Source organism: Myotis davidii, unplaced genomic scaffold (assembly GCF_000327345.1).
Source record: "Myotis davidii unplaced genomic scaffold, ASM32734v1 scaffold651, whole genome shotgun sequence".
In the NCBI taxonomy this organism is placed as follows: Eukaryota; Metazoa; Chordata; class Mammalia; order Chiroptera; family Vespertilionidae; genus Myotis; species Myotis davidii.
This window is the reverse complement of record NW_006283994.1, coordinates 495,590-501,007: the sequence shown is the minus strand read 5'-3', so window position 1 is coordinate 501,007 and position 5,418 is coordinate 495,590. Positions and strand designations below refer to the sequence as shown.

At 45.0% G+C, this 5,418-nt stretch overlaps 1 protein-coding gene across 1 annotated transcript in view; it reads right to left on the bottom strand.

The window, feature by feature from the left end:
• The window catches only part of SETX (senataxin), a 60,455-nt gene extending 55,861 nt beyond the window's left edge, over window positions 1-4,594 (bottom strand). The window contains exon 1 of the mRNA XM_015567732.1: window positions 4,499-4,594. The gene's annotated coding sequence lies outside the window, so the exon portion shown is untranslated. The remainder of the gene's footprint in view (window positions 1-4,498) is intronic.
• Window positions 4,595-5,418: the final 824 nt, after the last annotated feature.

The window sequence follows — 5,418 nt, the reverse complement described above, 5'->3', positions numbered from 1 at the left end:
GGGGAGAAAGGGGTGTGGGAGGTGCGGGAAGAGACTGGACAAAAATTGCACACCTTTGGATGAGGACAGTGTGGGGATGTAAGGGCAGAGGGTGGGGTGGGAACTGGGTGGAGGGGAGCTATGGGGGGAAAAACAGAGGAACAAATGTAATAATCTGAACAATAGATTTAATAAAAGAAAAAAAAAGAGCTAAGATGAAAAAAAAAAAAGGGAGGGAGGGATGGAGGAAAGGAGGGAAAGGGGAGAAAGGTAGAGACAGAGAGAACCATGGATGTGAGGCTCTAATACTGGGAAAAACCAGCCAGAGCCAGATGACATCTTGACAGAAATTGTATCTTACTGCTGAGGCTTTTGTGGCATAATGCAAGTTCTTAAAAAATATCCTATATAATAAAAGGCTAATATGCTAAGTGTCTGGTCGTCCATTGAACCAATCAAAGCGTAATATGCTAATGATATGCTAAGGCCACTCAACTGCTTGCTATGATGTGCACTGACCACCAGGGGGCAGACGGTTGACCAGTTGCTCCAATGGCAGGTTAGCTTGCTGTTGGGGTCCAGCCAATTGGGACTGAGCCAGACAGGCCGAACACACCCTGGAACCCTGAAGCCCTTCTGCAGTCCCTCCCTGACTGGCCAACCTCCCACGTCTCTTCCTGGCCCTCATTATGCACCTGTGGGGTCCCTCTGCCTGGCCTGTGCCCTCTCGCAATCTTGGACCCCTTGGGGGATGTCAGAGAGCCAGTTTCGGCCTGATCTTGCAGGCCAGGCTGAGGGACCCCACTAGTACACGAATTCGTGCACTGGGCCTCTAAAAAAAGATATATATAAATCGATATAGGTATATATTCATCTCAGAGAGGAAGGGAGAGGGAGAAACATCAATGATGAGAATCATTGACTGGCTGCCTCCTGCACACCCCCAACTGGGGATCGAGCCTGAAACCCCAGGCATGTGTCTTGACGGGGAACCAAACCATGGTTCATAGGTCTACCTTCAACCACTGAACCATGCCAGCTGGGAGCCAGTTCTTGAAAATAAATTCATATTTTAGAAAAATTCCTTACTTCCTTCTTATATCCATGATTAGACTTATACATAAATATGTACTTATAATCAAATATATGTATTTGTCTTAGGAATTTTCTGAATTCATTAAGTATTAATTGTGTACTTTCTTCATGCCCCTAAAAATAATTTAGGGCAGCTTTTAATATTTAAGTACTACATATAAAAAGGACATTTAAAAAGGAGATTTAAAAAGAGATAGCAATCCAAACTTATTTAAAATAAATTTAATTTCAGTAAGTCCTAAATTAGGAGCTTCCTGACAAGCTGAGCAAAAAAATAACATGATGAGGCACACAGTCCTCATTTAAAAACAGAGAAAGCTACTAACTCAGCTGGAGAGCCCCGCCTTCCCTTAGAAAGGCGACTCTAATCCCATCCCATTAGTGCCCACAGGGACACCAAGTACCACTGAATAGCATTAGTTTCTGTGGAATTTAAAATCATTTCATTCAAAGCAGGGTTTCTTGTTTCTAAAAGGCCATCACAATACCAGGAAGTTGAAAATCTGCAGAAGCTATTTTTCTGGTGATCTAATTCAACATGCAGAGTGAATTCTGATTTAAGAATAGAAAGTGAAACTTAAGAGGTTTCTCAAGCATCCATAATTATGAGCATGACTTGACAGGGGAAGCAGAAGCTTTGAAAAAATTAAGGGACTGGAGTAAAACAATAACTTTATCACAACATGTTAACAGAGCAGTCAGCAAAACGACCCTTCCATTAAGAGAATTACGGCCGAAACCGGTTTGGCTCGGTGGATAGAGCGTCAGCCTGCGGACTGAAAGGTCCCAGGTTCGATTCCGGTCAAGGGCATGTACCTGGGTTGTGGGCACATCCCCAGTGGGAGATGTGCAGAAGGCAGCTGATCGATGTTTCTCTCTCATCTATGTTTCTAACTCTCTATCTCTCTCCCTTCCTCACTGTAAAAAATCAATAAAATATATTAAAAAAAAAAAAAAAAAAGAGAGAATTACGGCCCTAACTGGTTTGGCTCGACCTGAAGCGTCCCAGGTTTGATTCTGGTCAGGGCATGTGCCTTGGTTGCGGGCACATCCTCAGTGGGGAGTGTGCAGGAGGCAGGTGAATCAATGTTTCTCTCTATCCCACTTCCTTCCTTTCTGTAAAATATCAATAAAATATATTTTTAAAAAGGAAAATTATGGAGACTGCTCTTTATTTCACTCAGAGTGCTAGGCCACTTCCACACTCAAAAGCAGGACTTTTCTCAATGTGGGAGTTATTCCCATGGAACAGACAAGCACCATGGGATCTACAATACACAGAGAATGGTGCTACAAGACACATCAACAAGAGAAACGGGCTTCTGTGAGTTCTCTCTAGCGGCCATATGTATAATTATGTCCCCAAATCTAAATCATCACTGTCCTGACAGGCAAGCCCAGCAAATTCTGAATAGGACATATGGTCATTTCCCCTGGTAGATCATGAATCCTGTGAAGTTTTGCCCAACTCAGTTCTTCTGAAAGTCAGTTGTGTTAATTTCATAGTATTTTTAACTGCTGGGAACCATCCCTGAACCACAGAATCAAGCTGCAGGACAGAAAAAGAACCACTCCCCAAGCATCAAAAAGAGCCGATCTCATATTGTCCACCTTGTACAGTGATGTGTCGACCATACAGGACGCTTCACCAGAGGCGTAGCTATAACTTTCCATAGATTTACTCTGGGGATATCATTTCTCATATTAGCTAGCCAGAATCTTCAAATAACAATCACTTTCTTCTCTTTCCCACCTAAACCTCTTGGAAAAAAAATCATCTAGATTCATTTCTTCAGCTCCTCTGCACTCTGGTTTCTACCCTTACTTTGACTAAATGTTTTCACGGAAGTCCTTCATAGTCTGTTTTACCCACTCCAGCAGGGTCTTGACGGGACTCCTCTGAAGCATGTGAAAATGCTGGCCTTGGGGTGGGAAGGCCACGTGGGATAAAGGGGAGGGAGAGAGACTTTGGTGGTGGCCCAGGCTGCAGTGTGCAGAAGTGTTACTGAGCTGTACACCTGAAACCTGTATAGTTTTAACAAATATCATCCCAATAAACTCAATTTTTAACAATGAAATTTAAAAAAAGAATGTGGACAATGTTACTTATGTAGATTAAATTTTTAAATGTGCAAAAGAAAATACTGGCCATGCATTCCTTAGCTAAGACAACACGATTCTCCTTTCAGTTCTTCTCAACCTTCCTCATAATCTCCTCTTCCTTCTGCCTCTGTAAGCATCCGTTTCCAGAGGTTGCCCTCAGGACTCTAACCTCATTTAGTAACCTCTTTCTGGGTGACCTAACTCAAACAACAGCTTTACTACCTATTTTGAAGTTTCCCAAAGACTGAGAATGTATGTAAAACTCATAATGCAATGCTTAACTACAGTTCAGCTACTCAATAAATGCTAGCCTAGCCTAGAAATCCACAAAGATAGTCAGTATCCAACTGCACAGTGACAGGCACCTCAAAGTAAACAGAACAAGAAAAGAACAAAGTCCTTCCCTTAAATACAGTATTTTCTATATTCATGGCATCACTATCCTTTAGTTTTCAAACCAGTAACCTGGCAATTACCCTGTGCTCTCCCTTAGCCCCCATCTCTCTGAGTTCGAGTCCACCTCCTCAATTACATCTGTATGTTACTCAGTGAGACCGCCTAACTTGAACACATTCTCATTATTTGTCTGGATTATAAAAGCCTAAATGGGATTCTTCTGTCTCTTGTTTTGATCCACCACCAATTCTTCCTCCAAATCCTGCCGACGGGCAAGGAAACAGCTGGACTTTGAAAGCAGAGATGACTCCTCCAGAGTAAGTCACCTCAAGTCTTGGGATCAACCTCAAGCTTCTGGGCTCAGCACATAAGGCCTGCCTCACCTGGCTTCAGCATCAGCTCTTGCCATTCCAAACCTGCACTTGCTCTCCCGAAAATGCTTCATGGTGTCGCATGGTGTTGGCGTTCCCAGCCTTTACGGAAGCTCATCCACCTGCCTGGAGCACCCACCCTTCATACTCTTCCCTGGTTCTTAATCCTGAAAGGACATCAAACTCACCAAAGAAACTTAAAAAAAGGACAGATGATACTGATAAAATTCAGATTAAATTTTTTCAAAGAATTCCATCAGTGATTTTTGATAAAAAGCCAGATTTGAGAACTAACCACGTGCAACCAACCCATCCCTGAGCGGCATCATATCTGGGGCTTGTCTGACCCATACTCTCCCTTCTGGTCTGTCTTTGATGACCTTCTTCTCCATTATCTCAGGCCTTTGTTTGTTTCTATCACTTCACTTCCATCCTGGGCTGAGCTGTTGTTCTCAGCAATTCTGAATCTGCAGGGCAAGGATCTCTTCTGTTTAATCACTTTTCCTTTTGGCACATATTAGGTGACTGAAAAAATTTCTTAAAGAAATAAATACCTGGGCTAATGGCTTACAGAGATGTGAGCCTCTCAGTCGAGATTCCTGGGTGAGGATTTTCACTCATATATACCCAGACTCTGGTCCCAAAAGAACATTTCTGAAATAAGAAAGAAAAAGTAAAAAACGGTTAAGCAGTTTACAATGTCTTATTTGAGTTTCACATCAATCCTATGAAGTGGATCCAGAAGTCACCGTTTGATGGAAAAGCTCATGCTCACAGATTAGACAACGTGCCTGAGGGCACACAAATACTGGAAATGATGCAACTGCGATCCTGCCTCCACGGGGTGGGGCGAGGGACTCATTCCACTGGTATGGGCCCACTCAGAACAGCTGGGCGGTCTGTCAAAAGTTCCCCAAATGAGCAAACGCAGCCCGCGGGTGTCAGTCACTAACTCATCTCACTTTAAACGTCAACTCTTCCTTCTAACCCAAGGGTTCTGTTCCCTTCAAGCCTCGTGCCTGGCTCCCTCTGGGCCGCAGGTGAGGGGGGTGGGCAAAGCTCCTCTGCTGCCGGATTTGAGAACAGGTGAAGCAGGAACCACTAGGGAGAAGCACTCTGCGACGGGAGAAGCACTCCGCGACGGGAGAGCCTCCGGGGCAAGAGAAACGCAGGAGCGTCCAGAGGACCAAGACTCTCTGCAGCCGGACCCTCCCCCTGCCCCCGGAGGCCCTACGCCATGCCCGGACGGAAAACAGGTGACAATTCCGCTCTGCAGACGCGGGAAAGGGAGGAGAGGGGGTACCAGCGCCCGAGACCCCGGGGTGCGGGAGACAGCGGGGGACGACCCACCAGGCACCACCGGGCTCGCTTTGAGGGCTGTGGCTTAGAACAGAGAGGTGGCCATCATTGTGTGCAGCCGTGAACCCGAAGGCAGGAGACCCAGGTGGAGTCTCTACTCTGTTCTTTACCAGTC